The sequence below is a fragment of the Sabethes cyaneus genome, chromosome 2 (assembly GCF_943734655.1).
Source record: "Sabethes cyaneus chromosome 2, idSabCyanKW18_F2, whole genome shotgun sequence".
NCBI lineage: Eukaryota > Metazoa > Arthropoda > Insecta > Diptera > Culicidae > Sabethes > Sabethes cyaneus.
Window position 1 is genome coordinate 211,999,099 of NC_071354.1, and position 21,340 is coordinate 212,020,438.

Below are 21,340 nucleotides of genomic sequence, written 5' to 3' on the forward strand. Positions count from 1 at the left end.
TATGCATAGTTCAAAAACCTTTTAACTAGACCTTTACCACGCAATGTATATGTTAAACAATAATATTTCATCTTACAACTTACTTTTACTTGCACTTACCCTCATTAGTAACAACTTACTCAGCAATTTCATGAGAAAAGAAACTATCAAAATTTATAAGTGCTTCTATTTGTTTCAAATTTTGTAAATTTATTCAATTTCCAAAAATTTCATGTAAACCAAACGTGTCGATTTCTATCTCAAATAGCAAGTAAGACGGTATAACAAAGGTTCCTTTCACCACTAGGTGGATTAAATCAGGTTTTTCCTAGTGTTTTTGCTTTCATTTTATCATTTATGGTCTTCAGCACTTTTGTTCGTATAAATATCCCCGTTAATCTTAAGCTGTCAAAAGGTAGTCATCGCTTACTATAGTGAAAATAAAAAAAATAACTTTTTTGTATTAGGAAATATAGACATAGTTTTTTTGGAAAAGTTGTAAATAATATAAAAACAAGCATCTTTGCTGAAGAAATAAAATTTCTATCTCTATCGAGTGTTGAGAATATGTGTAGTGTAGTGAGTGTAGTGTAGTGTAGTGAGTGTAGTGTAGTGTAGTGAGTGTAAAGAATATACTTTAAAACTTCTTTAAAAATTGGTTTTACATACTTAGCTTTTCTTAGTTGCATTTTACAAGAATACAATGTTCTAGGCAATTATCGAAGCACTCAAAATGCACGTTTTTGCAGAAGACCGTAAATATCTTGGACTTTACTTGCTGAGTTATCGCATATTCAAACTTTAAATTTCCATAGCTTTACGAGCCCATGGAATAAAATGGGGCGCACCGATTTATTAAATCAGCGCTTCATCTTAAAGCTTAAGTCGGGTACTATAAACTTGTATGGGTTCCGCTTGTCCCCAACCACCCAAATGAGAGTACGACAAGCATACGTTTTATGTGTTTCGCGTTCGCAATAGGCTCGATACACGTCCATTCTTTTGTGTTAGTAGATAGACACATGGTTTCTTCGGCAAAGTTATAGAAAATATAAAGGCAAACAACTTTGCCAAAGAAATGACATTTCTATCACTATCGAGTGCAGAGCTATAGAGCATCTTCTTTAGAAAATCATTGAAAATTAGTTTTTAATATTTAGCTTATGTTGGTTGCATTTTACAAGAGTATATGATTATAGGCGATTATTGAAGGGCTCAAAACACATGTTTTTGTAGAAGGTTGCAAATCTCTAGGACCTTTCTTTACATAGTAATAGATTATTTATGCTTTATTTTTCCTTAACTTAACGAGTCAAAAGCGATAACTTTGAAAGGAAAGGTCCTAGAGAATTGCAATCTTGTGTAAAAACGTGTATTTTGAGTCCTTCAATAATCGCCTAGAACCATATGTTCTTGTAAAATGCAACCAACATAAGCTAAGTATGAAAAACTAACTTCTGAAGAATTCCTAAAGAAAATGCTCTATAGCTCTGCACTCAATAGAGATAGAAATGTGATTTCTTTAGCAAAGTTTTTACCTTTATATTTTCTATAACTTTGCCGAAGAAACCATGTATCTATCTACTAACACAAAAGAATGGACTTGTAACGAGCCTATAGCGAACGCGAACGTATAAAACGTATGCTTGCCGTACTCTCATTTGGGTGGTTGGGGACAAGCGGAACTCATACAAGTTTATAGTACTCGACTTAAGCTTTAAGATGAAGTGCTGTGCTCATAAATCCGCTTGCCCCATTTTACCCCATGGGCTCGTGAAGCTGTGGAAATTTATAATTTGAATATGCGATAACTCAGCAAGTAAAGGTGCAAGAGATTCGCAGTCTTCTGCAAAAACGTGGATTTAGAGTGCTTCGATAATTGCCTAGAATATTGTGTTCTTGTAAAATGCAATTAAAAAAAGCTAAGTATGAAAAACCAATTTCAAAAGAAGTTTTTAAGAACATGTCCTAGAGTTCAGCACTCGATAAAGATAGAAATTTTATTTCTTCAGCAAAGTTGCTTGTTTTTATATTATTTATACCATTGCCGAAGAAACTATGTCTATATTTCCTAACACAAAAAAGTTATTTTTTTATTTTCATTATAGTAAGCAAAGACTAACTTTTGACAGTTTTAGATTAAGGGGGATATTCATACGAACAAAAGTGCTGAAGATCATGGATCATAAATGATAAAATAAAAGCAAAAGAAACTAGGAAAAAAGTTCCGCTTTTCGCCCTTTTGGACCACTGTGCGTCGCTTGTTTAGGTTTTACCAAAGTGCAAATAACTGTGCATTAGGGTATATACGGGTACGTATGGGTGCGGACAATGATCAAAAATAAAGATCGCTGTTTTTATTCGGACTGCCTCCTAATTCCCGAGATGTAACCGACAAGACACGAAAAATGATTTACAGTAGCCATTCTGTGATGCATGCGTTGTCAAATGAAAACTTCAAATAATTCTTCAGATATTTTTTCAAGAGAGCTTTCAGGAAAATTCAAATGATTCCTCTAGAGAACTCAAAGAGCACTTCATTAAAGAGTACATTTGTGCGTACTAGCACTTAGCGTACATTTGTGATCCAAACTTAGACAAGCTCATTGTTTTGATGCTATCCAATCTGATTTGTATTCAGTGCTCTAGATTTTCTATAAAACTAACTGTCTTTCAGATCAAATCACCAAATAATTTCGGCTAGACATTTTTCGTATTAGCCAGATAACGTAAAGACCTATTGGCAACCCTGACGGCAGTGTGTTACAGGAAGAGTGGCAAGTAATGCTTATTTGCTCTTTTTTACATCATTCCACTTCCACGTTTGAAGATTGCTTTTCCGTGCAGTAGCTAATTCGTATATGTATGTGTTGTCTGTGCTTGAGTTATGAAAGGCAAAAGGCAACTAGGAAGAAGCGTCCAACATAGCTCTAGCCGTCCCAAGCCCCTACCTAGCGCTTCCACGCGGCTTTACCAGGAAATACACCAATTGGTATAATTGAGTACCTGGAAATTAAATGAAAAGAAAACTTATCCAATTAAATTCTACTATGTATATTTTATTCTTGACAGCTACGTATTTCGCCTACGACTTGCAGGCTTCCTCAGTGTCTGTTTTCGAACTAAATTAGACAAAGCAATTTTACAGATCTTATAGGAGCTTAAGGTAAGGTCCTATCCTTAAGCTCCTGGGGTAAGGGGTAAGGGAGAGTCATATAACGCAACGCTTAAGAAGTTGTATACCACAATCTTTTATCCAAGCTGGGGGATTCCATGGAGCGAACCAAGCTATAATCGGAGTATTACAACCGGATTCGAACCCACTCCTCCCATCAGCACATGGGGCTCGCCGGTAGTATTGATCTTTTGAACCACAGAGGGACTGGACAAAGAGAGACTCCACAACCCCCTTGTTAAGCGTGCGAAGTATTGCAAACTCTACCAGCATATGGCATGTCTACCCAAGTAACAATTTAGGTTTTATTACACTCTTATGATGGCATTTAAGACCAAAATTGGTCTAGAAGACCACCATAAGAGTACAATAAAACTCACATTGCTGCTTGGGTATTCCATAGGAATGGAACCTTCCTTCGAACACCAGGAAACTAATTGGTTCCTTCCTCCGAACAGTCATAAACTATTTGTTCAAAGAGCTTCGGTATGGCCGCCCAGATAGTTATTCCTCGATAGTTCTCAACCTCTGAGCGGGACAATTGGAGTTACAATTGAAGTTACATTATCTTTTCAACGGTTTTCAACACCAAGTTTATAAAACTATTAGAAATACTTAAAGATTCCCACAACCTTCTGACAGCAAATATGAAACCATTAGACTGCCAAATGCCCGCTCTTCAGAAGGTCTTTATAAGCTCTTTTAACGTAAGGTTATTAGTTAGGACTACTTCCTAATCGATTTGGTTTATAATGACTATAACAAAATATCTGAAAGAATAATCACTAAAATTTCAGAAGTATCCGCAACTGTACAGCATATGCGCATTAAATTTTATCGTACATATTAGAATAATAGGTGAATAAAATCAACGCGCCAATGAAAATTTTGGAATTTTTGAAAAGCAGTAGTTTTAACAAAATAAATATATTCAATTAGTCAATCTCAATGACTAGCAAAGTCTTTTTAGTAGCTTCCTGTGAGATGAGAACCGATAATTACTTAACAATAACTTTCTTTCTGCAAAGCACACTTGCGGGCTAAAAAATACTGGAATACGATAATATGGCCTAGCATAAAAGAATGTTTTCGGTATTGAACTCTTATCCAAAATTAAACAAAAGAAGAAAATATTTTCCAAATTACATTCCACTATTAATATCTATTCACGATAGATACGTATTTCGCCTACGGCTTGCAGGTTTCATCAGTGTCTGTTACCGAGTTCGTAGTCATTGCAAGTCGTAAGCGAGATACTTATCTATCTCAAAAATGGTCTCAAAAATAAGACATTTGCATAAATTTTCATTTTGAGTGTAGTTCGTGTAAAATTTATCTATAACATTTGTCATAAATTATAGCCAAATTCAAATCATTTTCCCTTTGCTTTAATTACGGGTCGCAATCGTTATTGAAAAACGTTAAAGCTGCTACGCACGATATCCTGAGGCATTTCATCTGAAATGTTGGCCAGACGTTACTTGAAAATATCCACAGTTAATCCTTTGATACTAGTTTGATACCTAGTTTTCCTGGCATATAACCCCATGCATAGAGGTCGAGAGGATTCAAATCAAGCGAAGTGGCAGGCCACTCTTTCGAAGAAATAAAATCCGGAAAATTGCGTCACACCAAGAATGTGTAGCTTTTGCCTGGTGAGACGGTGCTGAATCTCGGTGGAAGCAGTATGGTGCATTCTTGTAGTGGTTGGGGGGGGGGGGGGGGGGGGGCTGGACCATGAGAAGCAAATGGTTCGTTAAAACATTATAGTTGTAATATTTGGTGTTGGTTTTAACACCAGTATCGACGAACAGCAATCGAATCTTCAAATTTTTGGAAAAACAACCCACTCCTCATTGATGAGACGAAAGATAAATTTTTCGTTTATTCCGAGTGGCTTCAGCTTCTTTAAAATATCACACGGTCGAAAAATTTTCCAAAGCAGATTTATCGTAAGTTTCCTTTTTACATAGATGATTACCACGAATCCTAAACGAATGAAAATGTAAAATAAACTTGCAATCTGTGTTGACATTTGAATGCACTCTAAACGAAAAATATGCAGACACATCTGTGATCAACCCATTTTTAATTAAACACGTCCAAAAAACACTAACAGTTATTACTACACATCCTGGAGGGCTCTGTAGCCGCAAGGTTACCGAGTCTGCTTTGACAAGCGGATGATCATGGGTTCAAATCTTAGTAGAGTTAGGCCATTCGATATCAAAGTGACTTTAGAATGGGTTTATTCTCAGGCCCCTCACCACCCTTTCTTCATGCTGAATTCTATGTTATCCCGATATGGCCTATTGACAGTGCAAAAATGAAACCCTTATTTGCGCCAGGGCTATAATTGATGACAGCGCTGTCATGTGGAACGAGGTGGGTAAAGTAGAGAAAAGCATTGAAGGAACGGTACCCAATTATTGGCGCTCTATGCAGCGAACTCAAGGCAACTTTGAAGTTCGGTTAACTAGACATAGACATAAAACTTGTTAACCTTCCCTAGACACCATTATCCGAACTTTTAGATACTTTCAAGTTGCATGTTGAACTTTAAAGTTGCTGCAGATATCAGTACTTTATTGAGAATGTAGTTTGGTTTACAAATGTAGTGCCTGGTTGTTCAGCAAGAAAGTTCTGCGGAACTAAATTTGAACCAAATATAAACTTCCAAGTTTGTTCCTTAAGTGAAATTCGAACTTTTGGTTGCTTGGGTTTTACAATTAGTCTCGTTGAATCCAAATCGATTTTCTTTAGTATTAGAGATACGACAACGCATGACGGATCTTGAAAATGTTCATTTTTTTGCGAGTTAAAAGAATAATAATACAGAATTTGTAAGCTTTATTTCCAAGAACACCAACAAGTGAAGATGAGTAGAGGATGAGGCAATGTCCACGCCAATATACACAGTGGAAAAGCAGATGTAAAATACCATTTAATTTTGTCAATGTAATTTATGGATAAATCCCCACCATTTTCCATTGCAACTGCCCTTAAACATGTATAAATTTTATCGCAATTAATTTGAACAGCATCCAATTTCAATCCAAATTTCACGAGTAGGTATGTACATATCTCTAGCCAGCAATATGTTTCTTTGCATAAAGCGAACATAAATCGTTGCAATTGCACCACTGAACATTGGCGTATTGCCATACGGCAACGCATCTGCTGTTCAATTGCTGCCTTGAGCATTGACGCCTTGGGAGCTTTTCCGGGTGTGTCATTCAATTGCATGTAAAGCTGTGCATATGCAAATACTTAACTGACAGAAAAAACTGTTAGATAATGTTGCACAATATGCATAAAAATGTGACTTTCAAAATAATCATCATAATCTTATTTAGAGAATTTCCTAGCAGAATCAAATGAGCAGCTTTTATTCGTTCTCAGAAAAAAAGCCTGAAATGCAGTAAAGCAAACGAGAAACAATAAAAGTGCAGTCGGAATGCAATTACTTTCACTATAGAACGCAGCTCATAAGGCAAAAACGATGACCGTGCCACGATTCAGTAAAATGTATTCTACTATAAACAGTGTGATAAACGACTGCATCTGCCGTTTGTTTAACGAATCAATAAGACTTTACTACGCGATGCCTACATCGAAGACATAACGCATAACATTCTGCTGTTAAATTATATTACCCGATGCAAACACTACATGAATCTTCGATCCTACTTGCGCCCGGAACCATCCTGTTCCATTTGCTTTCATACTGAACATGAAAGCATGGTCGAGTAAATTAGATTCAACCTTGTGTAGTCTGGCGTCTTCGGTTGGATGAGCACGAAAAGCTGCCATCCTTCGCCGGGTGACACACACACACACTCACTCACCGGCACATGGAACACTTCCGTCGGTGCAGTGACAGCGAAACGATTTAATTTATATGTAAATTCTCTCATTTGAGGTAACTACAAGAACGGTGCTAAATGTAGAACTACAGGATCTGCCATATAATTGAGACGCCTTGGAAGTACGGCGAGAAATGTGAGACCATAGTTACATTAGCTCGGTCCTCGCTAGAAAGAGAAAACACCACGCACGTGCTCAAACTGTGAAGTACCTTCGGGAAAGTCATAATCCCTGTTTGTTTTTGCGAAGGTATTCTTTCGGATGGAACTTCTCGGCTGGGAGGATCCGTCCTCCTTGACAACAGAGCGTACACTGAGAATGACACAAAAAGGTAGACGATTGTTATAATGAGCTCTTCTATTTGGAAAGTTGCCACTTCCGTTAACCGGATGTAAGGCACAGAATACGGAAGAATCTGCGTGCACAGTGTTGCCGACTTTCGCCTGTTCGTTCTTGTGCTTTCAAAATACTGGATAAATTGCTGCACTTGATTAATTTTTACTATCCTTCAACGTTGACAGAACGAACATTAAAACTTTTAATTGAAAGGCAGAACTTATCCGCAACTGACGTCAAAATCATTAATATTGCCAGCTCTAGCGACCCATATCCCTTTAAACTGAAGGAAAGGATTGATTTACGCTTACCGCTTCACGCATCGCTTACTTTCGGTTCGGCGGTTCGGCAGTTCGGCAGGATCTCAGCCGACAATAATTACCCCCTCAAATGGAACGAAATTAGCATTAATTAGCTTGTCACACGGCAGATCTGCTGGCCCTGGCGTAACGAAATGAAGGGTCCGGGTCCCTCACCGGCCGCCAGAGCGGAAACTAATGAACCCTCTATAATGGTAGCAGCGTAGTATAATCGTGGGTTATACGAGAGAAAAAAAAAACAAAAAACGCGCAGTATAATGCCCGCAGTAATCAGTCCTCCTAATGCGAGATTGAAAGTTTAGTCCATCCATTAGCCTTTTGTGTACGGGCGGTCCCTACCGGCAGCAGCACCGAAGTTCCGCTGTCCGGACGCTGCTCCTGAAAGGCTGTTATCTGTGAATCATGGCTAACACAAGTGACCACCTCTCTGTCTCTCAAGCCGGTAATCGATGTTGCAGTTGACCTAGTTTGCTCAACCGTTGACGCAATATCCTGACATTTGTTTATGAAGGAAAGTGGCAGTGTTGCCTCGATGATTCGATTGAGGTTTAGGCCACCTCCTGTGTTATTATTATTCCAACAAAAACCGAGTTGGGTGACTGCAGGCATGCTACTGAAGGCCTACTGTAGTAATAGATGAAGGATGAAACTACAACGGGGGGGCCGGCATTATGTGTTGTTGGAAAATCTGTACGGTAAGCAGTAGACCGCAAAATGTACACGGATAACGGATGTTTACTAGCTTCTAGTCAAGCGAGCACTTGTGTCAGCGTCAGTAACAGCGCTTTATCTCTATCCGATCAGGTGCTGTGTTGTTGTTTTACAGCAGACTCTATTAGAGCGAAACAAAGCCATCCTGGTGCGGAGACGCTCTGAGAAAAACTACAATCACTACAACCGTTTTATTCTGTTTTTAGTGGCAAATTCAGCGCTAGACGTCCGACGCAAGAAGTGTTGTTATTTCGAGCATATCCTAAAAATTTGTAGGAAAGACTTTTTGAATTCAATAAATCAGACGACCAGGATGGGGTGCCGGGGGGGGGGGGATGGAATTCATTGGAATAAATATTTTATACTAGCTGACCCGACAAACTTGGTATTGCCACAAATTAAACTGTGTTGTACATAAATCGTGAATCTCGGATGACCTTTGTCACAATCTCGAGTTTTGCAAGTTTCTGAGGAGTTCATGGGTGTTTTAATATACAAATTTTTCTCACAGTAAAGTAGAAAACAACTCCCCTCATTGCTTAGCCTGATAAAATAAAGCGGATAGTATTTAAATGTTCGCCATCATTACAAACCATTTCGCCGAATACCATTTTGCGGAACACCAATTCTCGGTTGACCATAACGCAGAATATAGAGTTTCGCAGAATACCATTTCACGAATAACCTTACGCGGGATGTACCATTTCAAGGAAAATCTTTTCGTAGAAATACCATTTCGCAGGGCTGACCCAACTAAAGGAAAGTAATAGAGGTCAGTAGATCTAGGAAACTAAATAAACCTAGATAGAGGTGCTCTCTATGCCCCTCCCCCCCAAGTAGTGACCGGCGCTTCCGACGATAGGTCGCCAGCAACACTCGTGGCCTGTGGCCGTCTCGAGCTGAATCATCTAATGTTACTATTGATAGTTTTTGGTGGTCTTGTTATTGACTAATGTTTTATGAAAGCGTCTAAAATTTCTCGAGTTCGATTAGTTTTTGAGTTACGCAAAAATTTTTGTTTTATTTGTATGGGAGTCCTTATCCCCCTACCACAGGGGTTAGGGATCTCAAACCATCATAAAAACATTCTGCTTCCAAATCCCCCACATGCCAAAATTGGTTCCCTTTGCTTGATTAGTTCTCGAGTTAAGGGGAAATTTGTATTTCATTTGCCTAGAAGCCCCCCCTCTTAAAGAAGAGAGGGGTCATAATTCCCCTCCTAAAGAGGGAGGGGCTTCAATTCACCATAGAAAAAAAATTGCCTGCAGAAACACCCACATGTCAAATTTTGTTCCATTCGCTTGATTAATTCTCGAGTTATGCAGAAATTTGTGTTTCATTTGTATGGGAGCCCCCCCCCCCTCCCTTTTAGTGGGGGGAGGGGTCTCTAACCATCATAAGAACCTTCCCTGGTCCCAAAAACCCCTATATGCAAATTTTCACGCCGATAGCTTCAGTAGTTTTCGATTCTATAAGAAACATACGGGCAGACAGACAGAAATCCATTTTTATAGGTATAGATTTGTATGGGAGCCCCCCCTCTTAGTGGAGGGAGGTGTCTCTAACCATCATAAGAACCTTCCCTGGCCCCAAAAACCCGTACATGCTAATTTTTACGCCGATCGGTTCAGTAGTTTTCGATTCTATAAGGAACATACGGACAGACAGACAGAAACCCATTTTTATAGGTATAGATTTGATGCAATGACCCGGTTTACTCAAATGGGTTTTTCCCTGCTCCAAATAAATGAATAAATTGTTTTTTGTATATCGACACGCGTTCAAACTGTTATACTTTTCTTCCAGAAATGTAAATGCCTAATGCGAAAAATGAACTGAAAAATCTTGATATTTGACTAAAAATATTAGCTAAACGAAGGCGGAGTTCGAATCTATTGTTTGTCAGTTTCCGGTTTTTTTTGTATGCCAGAAGGGCATTGGGCTAAAAGGCCACTGTGACAGTCTTAATGATCGTCTTTTGTGGCAGGCCCCGAGTTTCCGGTTTAGTATGTTCATACATTTATATTTAGTCTTATATTCCGACTAATGTCTGTTCCAGTTAGCATTTGGCCGGTTCTTTCCAGTTATTGCAGCGCCTCTAGTTGTTGTACCAATAAACTAATGACTTCATTTCAATCTAGAAAGATTGTTTACTCATTTGTAAGTACACCGCCGAAGGGGTTGCATAGCCTCATTTACCCCATCCCATATTAGGAAAAGGACATATACTCCAGTGTAAAAACTACATTACATTGTTCAATTCTGCTTGTAAGTTGCTCTCCCATATCATGTTCTGCAGGCTGAGACCATTAATGGAGTCGTTCATTTGCGAGACCCAAGTTGTTGTGCAGACTCATCATCTGTCGGTAGACTTTAAGACGGCGTACGATCCAGTCAAACGAAATGAGCTGGGGCAGATAATGCTAGAACAGGACTTTTCGACGAAACTAGTGAAGCTGATTCGTTCGACGCTGGATGGATCAAAATTATGCGTCAGAATAGCGGGTGAGTCCTCAGTGACATTGAATGGACTGAAGCAAGGGGATGCACTCTCTAGCCTGCTATTCAACATTGCTTTTGAAGGTGCAATACAGAAAACAAACGTCGAAAGGAACGAGACCGTCATCATGAAATCTCTCAAGCTTCTTGGTTTTGCGGAAGAGGATGAGATCAACGGCGTGAACCGTAGAGGAGTGGCCTTTGGCCTTCTAAATGGGAAGCAGCGATATTGGGACTTACCATTAAGGCCTGGTTGCTGTTTCCTGCCAGCCAAGTGGAAGTCCAAATGGTGTTTGTGCAATGGTGGAGCTGGATGGGGAACGATATGAAATAGTGAAGAAATTTATATACATTGGCAAGTGATTACGTAGTCAGTTGAAGTCCCGTTGTGCGCAAATTCGCACAAAACTGGTACCTCTAACTACTGCTGAACTAAAGCTGAACCATGAGCTGTATTAAGTATTCAAACATTCAAGTTGATATAGTGAAGGTAGTACAATATGGCAGGCCCAAACTATTCTCAGCAGAAAACAAGGAAGTGGCCGTAGACCTCGGGGCACCCGATGAATGTGCACTGTCGAGAACAATGCACTTTCAGCTGGGGTTGAGACAATGGAGAACGACTGCGCAGGACCGATCGATTTTATTAAACATTTAATTACTTCAAAAATCTCATCTCATTTCATAAAAATAAAAGTAAATTTCCTTCTCGTCCCAACAGGTCGAAGATTCTTCATGACTTTAACCTAGATCAATTCGATGTCTCTGCTAGGAAAGTACGCTAGAAAAGTGACAAACTTCCCTCGTCCCAATAGGTCGAAGATTTATTACGTACAACAATTAAACCTAGATCAATTTGATGTCTGTGTTAGGGCAGTGCGCCAGAAAATGTGATAAAATTTCCTTGTCCCAACAGATCAAAGATCCTTCACGACGATTAAACCCAAATAAATCTGAAATCTATGTAGATAACAAGCACTACAGCTATTAGTGTTCGATTGAAATATGATTCTATATGTGTATGCGCATGTTACCATGTCAAGGAAAGAGTAGTGAAATGAGAATGTTTTGTGTTGTGGTAATGATGTGCTACACTCAAAAAAATCGGCACGTCGCATCCACGTGAAAAATCATGTAAACTTCTGTACAGCAACTTACGTGAGCTTCATGTACTAGGGTATGTTGCTACATCGTCGTAATTGCCTATTCCCGTCCTATCCAACACAAATTATTAAAAATATCAGCATTTTTATGACACACAATGCAAAACTAGTTATTCCCTACTATTTTAGTTAGTTTTCTATCATACGCGATCAATCAAAGTGAGCTGAGACCTATTTAAATGCTTTTTATCATTAAAGAAGTGCTACCAGCCAAATTTCCTACGTTTTTTCGTGCGACGAAGAAGACAATGTCGACTAATCGTTTTAATTCCCGTCATTCATAAATGAAAATAACTCACGCAAGGCATTGTCGTTATTCTACAGCCAGAAAAACTTGCCTGACCTACAGAAATTTTGTAGAATAACATTTGTCATGCCGTCCTACACAAATACATGCGCGTTAGCTTCGTAACCATTGTTGTGATTTTTAGTTTGGACGATGAAAAATTTTGATGGACGGATTTTAAAACGGTACGACGAATTTTAGCAATGAAGTCAGTTGCGTAATTTCAAAAATATGCTTTAATAGTCGCTTTTCAGTGATTTCAAAGTTCATGGATCGGAAGGGAAGTTTGTTTTAGTCAAATCAGCACAAGAACTTTTGGAGTATTCATTAAATCCATCTAGCAAGTGATGAAAATTAGAATGGATTTCCTTATTACGACGGGAATTAGAAAAAGACCCTAGTTAATGGGAAAATTAATACAACTTACCGGGATCGCACGTAAACTGGTTAGTATGAGTGCGAGTTACCAACAATTCATGTGAATGTTACATGAAAAGTGTGATGGATGAGAATTACCTATGTTTTCACGTAAACTTGACATGCTGATTTTTTTGAGTGTATTGCCCAAGTAACAATTCTGCACAGACTAACAGATGTAACACTTTGAACAAATTTTCTAGCAAAACGTCGTGCAAATGATTATTCTAAATCACGCAAAACACACTAGCAGCACCTGGTGTAGTTTTCGTGCAATGCAAGATGGCTTGCTATAAATTTTGCTATACCATAAATTCACTCGTATTTTATCTGATAGCAGCGCCAGCACAGGCGAACTACGTTCTAGCACAGGAACTGTTGTTTGAGTCTTGGCTAGAGGCTAGAGCGCAAATTTGAAATAATCGTTTTCGTTAGCGATAAAACTATGCTTCAGTGTTACGTCTGCTAGTCTGTCATAAAACTGTTAATAAAGTAAATTGTGGTTGCTTATATCACGATGATAAAAATAGTTGCCTACGGCACGTCTCTTATAAACTTCCTATAAGCGGGGCGTAGCAATACAATACGGAGTACCTATACAAAATTGTTCTTATTGCGGTTGCCTGTCAAATCTCCATAAATTTGTTAGTTTTATTGTGCTATTCATATGATAACACCCTGACCAAACCGATTTATTCGTGCTTTTTGGGAGCATATTGGAGTTCAACACCGAAAATATTTTTTATGCGAGGCTTTATTGCCATATTCTAATACACTTTAATCAGGAACCAAAATATTTTTAAAGCAAAGTGTGAGTTGCAGAATGAAAGTTACTATCGACGGGGCTCCATGTCACAGGAAGCACCTAGAATGATTTTACTAAAAATTAAGTTTTACTAATTGAGAATAAGAAATAGAATATTTTGTTAAAATACCAAGTTTCCCGAAATTACAAAATTTCCATGGTGCGTTGATTTTACGACTATCACCATTTGCAAAGGAGTTCGTGGGGCAATATCAAGCGGGATTCATGGGTGCCCGTGCCACCACGGACCAGATTTTCGCGCTTCGGCAAGTGTTGCAGAAATGTCGCGAATACAACGTGCCCACGCATCATTTATTCATCGACTTCAAATCGGCGTACGACACGATCGATCGAGATGAGCTATGGCAGATTATGCACTACTACTGATTTCCGGATAAACTAACGCGATTGGTCAAGGCGACGGTGGATCGAGTAATGTTTGTTGTTCGAGTATCAGGGGCAGTCTCGAGTCCCTTTGGATCTCGAAGAGGGTTACGGCAAGGTGATGGGCTTTCATGTTTGCTGTTTAACATCGCTTTGGAGGGTGTGATAAGAAGAGCGGGTATAGACACGAGTGGCACGATATTCACGAAGTCCGTCCAGCTTCTTGGTTTCGCTGACGACGTTGACATCATTACACGTACCCTTGAGAAGATGGCGGAAACGTACATCGGACTGAAAGCTGAAGCCAAACGGATAGGACTTGTCATTAATGTATCGAAAACAAAATACATGAAAGGAAGAGGTTCTAAAGAAGTGAATGCTGACCTCCCTCCCCGGATTCATTTAGACGGTGATGAAATCGAGGTGGTAGAAGAGTTCGTGTATCTGGGCTCACTGGTTACTGCAGACAACGACACCAGCAGAGAAATACAAAGACGTGGCTGGCGAATTGCGGCCATGGACCGAGTAGAATGGAGACCACTTCTTCGTACAGCAGAGGAAACCACGGCCTGGAGCTGATTAAGTAAGTAAGTAAGTGATTTTAACCACTTACCAATGTGCACTATAAAATTTAATGCGCATGTGCTGCACCATTACGGAAACCGCTGAAAATTTATTATTCATTCTTTCGGATATTTTATTTTGGTCGCTATAAACTAAGTCGATCAGGATGATCTGATAGCAAACTTAAATTTTTTTTCTCACAGCAGTAAGCAGCAATTTCCGAACAAAAACAGCAACAGGGAGTTAGAGTTTTACCACATCATTGAACCTTTTAAAGAGCTTTCAGCTTATGCTACATCGATAAACTTAGAGTGAAGTAAGTAAACGAAAAGCTGTTCAAGAATCAAAAACTAACCTCCAATGCAAACGAATTAATTTACCATCCCATTGGTCCTATGATTTGCTGCTGCAAATCTTGAATTAATCAGGATGCCTTGATAAAGAAAACTCTACTCTAACAGCCGGCTGCGAAGTCTGTCGATAAAGAAGGATCAAGTCTAAGAAAGACGTTTATGTCCACGTGCTTTTTTTACCAATACGAATACAATATTCAAATAAACGTTTAGATTTTTAACGAACACATAAGATGCACAGTATAGTGTTTGACGCACTAACACAAAAACGTTAGCCACGTTTGGTTTAAGCTTTAGTTTAACGACGATTTAGCTTCTTTGGCGAGCGACAAGCTTTATGCTTTATAAATTTGTCGACACAAAGTTCAAACAACTAGTTTTCAAAAATTGCATAATTTGGATGGTGCGTTGGTTTTACCCATTTATCATACCAATATGTGCGATAAAATTTAATGCGCATATGTTGCAAAACAACAGAAACTGCTGAAATTTTATTATTTATTCTCTCGGATATTTTGTTATGGTCGCAATAAGTCAAAAAATAAACTCCCCCTACAAATGTAGAGGCATGTTCGAACGAAGCTGAAGCTACTGAGAACCAGAGCAGAAGGTCTAAAGCCCCTAAAAGGAGGATGATTTTAACAGCTGTTATCCATGGCTGTTACGTAAAGGCCTGAATGGATAAACCCCTAATCCAAGGTGTTACCCTACCCGTGCCAAGGGATGAATGTTGGAGGGGGTTCTATAAATACTCAGCCGCAACGGAGCCTGTGGAGTACCAGGGCGCCTTCCACAGTAATCTACCCTTGCTGTATTAAACCGGTCACTGATGCAGTGGAGCATTTTTTACTGAGCAGCCTCTATCTACCGGAAAACATAGAAACGAAGGGGGCGGCCTTGAGAATAGGGGAGGAACAGGACCTGAATGATACGCTTGCAGAAGTTCAGTCGTGTTGCTCGGCTATCCTCATCACTCGTAGTGAGGCGACAGACGAGAATGTGACTCCAACTCTCCATTCACGGGTCCAGATTCTTTCTGTCTAATCTCTGACCGCGTACTGAAGGATGAGCTGGAACATTGGGAGAGCCAAACAGTTACGGCCAATTAGATGGGCGTACAATTGCTCAAACAATCAAAAAAATTATAAAGCCGAGTATTACGGTTACTCAAAAGTTGCTGAATCTCTTGTGACCAGGCATTGTCAAATAACACAGAGACGTGTAGAAAACAAACGTGTTTCTACGCAACTTGCTTATCGCTCTTTCGTTTGCGCCTGAGCAAGTGTATGCATAGAGACGTGAACAACTTTGAGGGGCATGCTGCTGAGTAGCCCTTGCACATAGTAAGCAATGTGTTCTGAAGACTCCTAATAAGCACTGTGCAATACACTGTGCTTATTATGGCTTATACAATATATCGCCAATTTCAAATGTTAGTAATTTCATTTAATTTTCTGTAGCTGAAGTGGTAGTTACACAACACAGGCACCACAAATCAAACAAATTCATCTTATTTGTTACCTTACGTATGTGTCCATGTCCGCTGGTCAGGCAGAACAAAGGGATGAAATCAGAGATCTCCACTTTTGACGGTTACCCGCCATGGCTTTTACCTGTCGCCAGGACAGGTTCTCGTCTACAGCCTGGATGTCGTTAGCTAAGTTGCATCGCCTTGAGCCTCTGAGTCTGCCTCTTCTACGCTATCCTTGCGGATTCCAGTCGAGTTAATTTTTCTGTGCTTTTCTGTTAATTTTCCGCAGCGTAATTTAATCCGAATGCAAGGTGTTAGGACCTTAATTCTTTCGTTCATTGTGTAACGACAACCACCGGGTTGTCAGCGAATAATGGTGCTACCGGGCACTCCCTCGACTAAATCGCGCAAGAACACCAACCGTTCAAAGTGGAAATAAAAATGAATTTCCGCCTAGTTACGCTCGAGGATAGTGAGGTCTATCCGTTGAGCGAGTTTGGTCAATAATTTAACACATTTACAGTGTCTATTACATTTATTAAATTTGTTTAAAACACCTCATTTAAAGAATTTGTAAGCTTATACCTATTATAACTAACAGCAATTATAACCTAGATTTATCGATTGCGCACCAGCAACGCCAATATATATTGATTGTCGTCAGAATTCTTTATAGCTACACTGAAATGTGACTATTCATATAAGTGTATTAATCCTAAATATAAACTTTAATAAATTTGCAGCTTTGAAACTGTAAGTAACAGCTATCGGAATTTTGGTGTATAGTCAGTTAACGCAACACATAGTGATTTTGTCTACTGCGAATCCACTGCAAGAAACTCCGTTTCAGCTTGACTTTCGTTTGACGATTCCTCTCCGTAAACAGTATCCCTCTCTAAATTTTCTGAAGCCGAATCTTTTTGGAAATACGTTACTCATGGATAATACTAGTTGTGTATTTTGAATGCATGCTTTGGAATATATGGACGAAATATAGCCCTATCACCAATTAAAGTTGTTATGATATTGATTAAACTATGTACAATTGACGAGCAACATGTCAAAAGGTCTGGCGATCAAAATATTGTACCAACTGATTCCCAGATTTTACTCGGGGTTCCTTTGTTCTGTTTCACTTGTACATCGGTTATTGTAACGAAAATTGTTATAATCCAAGAAACATTTACTTCATTTGAATGTGTCTACTCCCTTTGTCAGCTCCTTCCTCCGCTGAACTTTGTTGATTATAGAAAAATGCATAAGTGATGTGGATTTACAAAGTATTTATTGTGAGATAACAAAATAACTAATTTTTGTAAGCAACAAAAAATGAAAATTGAAGCGAATAAACAAACACTAAAACTAACAAATAATGAAACTAAAACAATAATGAAACTAATCCTAATAACTTAAATTTGTATATGTTTAAAAAGATCTGCGTTCAGTCGCACAAACAGAATATCCTCCAGTGTTCCTTCTCCCAATCGTGACCTTTGCTTGGTAAGCGTTAAGGCTAAGCTACTGAAAGCCCGTTCTACGGGGACTTGAGTTACCGGTGTGGAGAGCACAACACAGACTAACCTGTACATGTCGAGCTTGGAAGATTTCAAGCTATACCAGTGGTCTAAAATTGACTGACCGCTCTCAAGTTTTAACCTTGATGAACGAGACAGATCTTCCAATTCATCAAATAGAGCATTGTTGGAAACGAATTGGAAATTAGCCTCGTGTGACTGTAAAAAATTTTCCAAAACATCATCGCTCCTATATGACAACTCGTTGCTTTGTTCACCGCTAACACCCACAGCAATGCTGCACCGCGCAATTCTTTGGATGTTTTCCCATGTCAGTTTTAAATGCTCCTGTAACGGTAATTCATCAATTATTCTTACTTTAACTTAAGTCGTCGATATAATAATACTTACTAATGCTTCTGTTCGTTGTTCATCGGTTATCAAAGGGCTGTTACGGTAATTGATTCGTTGATCGACAAAGATTGCACTCAAGAATGCCTTGTTTTCAGTTAACGCAGCCTCCCGGTGGATCATTTTACCTTGGAGTATAATTGCAATTGGATTCGGATTCCTCTCGAGCAAAAGCTTGCATCGAACCCACATGAGGTAAAAATCTCCTAACGTGATCTGAGATGATTGTAGCGAAATGGTCAATTGAGCAACTGGCTCAAAACCTTCTACAAAATCATCTATAAATTTCCAGGTTTCATCCTTCAACGCAACATCCTTATCATCCTTAGTAATCCCGATTATGAACTCTTTTTCTTTTCTTAATGACACTGCCATATCATACTCTGAGTTCCACCTCGTTTCACAACTCAGCCTTGGTTTCGATTTTTTGCTTAATTTAAAAGCATTTTTGTAGGGCGTTTTCCTAAGCGTTTTAACAAACACTTTAATTTGTTTTAAATGCTTTTTGAGCTGCACTTGCTTCAACGTATCGCTTACGGCCAATGCAACTGTGTGGGAAGCACATCTAATACGGGCCAGTGTGGGAAAAATAGTTTTTAAACGAGGGTCATCTTCTTCCATATCCATAGTACTATTATCTACAACATCCTCATCGTCTGAATCGTCGGTGTCAGTAGAAACATCGGTGTGTTCAATTACTTGGCTGGAACTGATAATTTCCAAATTGTATGTAGGTATATTATCAAAAATGAGCTCATTAATGCGTACCTGCTATTTTCTTCAGTATACAGTGAACTATATTGCTCTTGTTCCAACAGCCTAGACATGGCAAGCATGTTTGAACCATTATCCGTTGTAACTGCATAAACTGAAGTTATATCTATTTTGAATTTCGATAATGTTTTAACGGTCAACGTTTTTATATGTTCTGCAGTGTGCCGAGCCTTTAATTCAATAATAGCCAGGAATCTAACTTTTATCTCCTTGCCATCCACAAATTGTATACTAATGCCCAACATATCCCTATCAAGTCTCGTACAAATGTCTAGCATTAGGCACACAAGTTTTCCTTCTATTTCCGAGATTATTCGTTCTTTGACTCTTAGCGATGATTTGTATATGAGCGGCTTGATGGAGCGCGAATTTAAAGCTTCAGTTGCTTCATTGAATTTTGAATTTAATCCAGCTTCAATAGGGTCCACTAACTTCCTGAACGCGGAGTAATTTAGGACTTGCAGAGGTAATCCATTCACAGTCACCAACTCCACCAAAGATTTGGCATAAGTAGATCGGCACATCCGGATAGCCACTTTCCCAATTTTCTCCGGTGGTTCTTCGCTTTCATCCGGTAATAAGCCCAACTCGAATGCCTTTTCTTTGTGCACCGCAATGTAATGCCGAGTAAACGTAAAATTACGTATTGAAGTTACAATTTTCCCGCATTGAATACATTTCGCGGTTTTATCCGTCTGATTTACCGAAAATAGCTCAGCCGCGAGCCTCGGCCTTCGTCGCTTATCAGACATCTTTTCAATTCTGAATTATTAATATATTGTACACAATATATGGTATCCACGGAAATTGTTGTAGATACAAACACTGTGCATTAGGAGTGACGTGCTCAGAGACATTTCTGTAGCATGTGCACTTGGATGTGACTGTGCAGCTTTCAGTCAGCCCTTGGCTTGAAAAGCACAGCACGCAAGAATCTCTTGCTTGCAGAAATATTCGCCTACTAATCACTTTAAAATATAATGTGCAGTCTCAGCAGAATTCGTGCTACACAGTAAGAGAAAAGTGCTACTCCCAATGTCTGCTTGTGACTGGACATTGTCCGAGTAAATATCATCTTCGGAATCTCGATTTCGTACAAGATGATATTTAACATCGGAACACTTGCTTTGCAATTTTGGAGCACTAATAGAACGCAGACTGCAGTATCTCAAAAAGGGCCTTCTGGAGCCTAAGGAGATCTGGTTTGCGACGCCGATCAGGGTAACAAGGTGCATAAACCAAGTCATCCCCGATTGGCACCTGTCTCGCTTCAACTATTGCAATAAAAAGATTTTTTATTTTATTTTTAAAAGAATAAGTAAGAAAGCATACTTTTTAAACTTCCTATCGTACACTCGGAAGTCATTATGGTTATTTAGATTTTCAGCAGCGGTATCTGAGAAATGAACGATCCTGAACTTAAAAATCTCTGCATCCGAAACATCTAATAGCAGCCCATAAAAAGTAGAATATCATGCATGGGTTTCTGCAGAGCAGCAGGAAAAAAAGAGAACCTAATCGCCTCTGTTTGCGGCATTCTCCGACAAATCGTTAGCGTTGATTTATTTCCTCCGGATGGCAGGCAGCATTTTGCTCCAGTTAAACAACATTCATGGGGTCAGCATTATTTTGCAAGGTTGCATGCGCATAGGAAAAGTTTCTGCTGCTCCACCTGCAGCAGCAGCAGAGGAAGCAAAGATTTATTTTGCTAGAACACGAGCACTGCCCTACATTCGTTTGCCGCCCGAAAGGACACACTGCCTGCCGACCGTCGTGCAAGTTCATCGTTAGCTAGCAGTCGATTCGAGATAGGAACGTTCCGGGAGGAATAAATTGGGCCCTGCACTACTACTGACTGGGAGCACAATTCGATTTTACCGTGTGCTGCATCCGTAACCGTCAGCAGGAGTGAACGCGAGAAGGCCTGATTGCCGCCGTCATCATCATCATCATCATCATCATCAGGTAGTAGGTAGTAGTGATTGACAATGAAAGGCTTTTCAGAACGTGGTGAGTGGTAAGTTGCGCGGGAGGGACACAAAGTGAATGAATGGGATTTTGATTCGATTATTCTCCGGTTGTCGGTCGTCCCCGAAGGCGACGGTGCAAACAGTGCTCACATTCACCCCGAATGGGGTTCCAATGTTGTGTGTGGAAGCGTTGTGCACAAAATGGAAAGCGGCAGGTGCTTTCACACGCACACAAGCACACAGCATCGTAAATCTCGGTCCGGTAAATGGTTGGAAAATTGACGTCTCCATAGAGACTACGTGGAAATCGATTACATTCGTTGCAGATTCGATGGCCCACG

General features: G+C 39.4%; 1 protein-coding gene across 1 annotated transcript in view; it reads right to left on the reverse strand.

Annotated features, from left to right (window-relative positions):
* LOC128736612 (kazrin) overlaps window positions 1–21,340 on the reverse strand; it is a 205,146-nt gene that overhangs the window by 99,972 nt on the left and 83,834 nt on the right. The gene's annotated exons all lie outside the window — the stretch shown is intronic.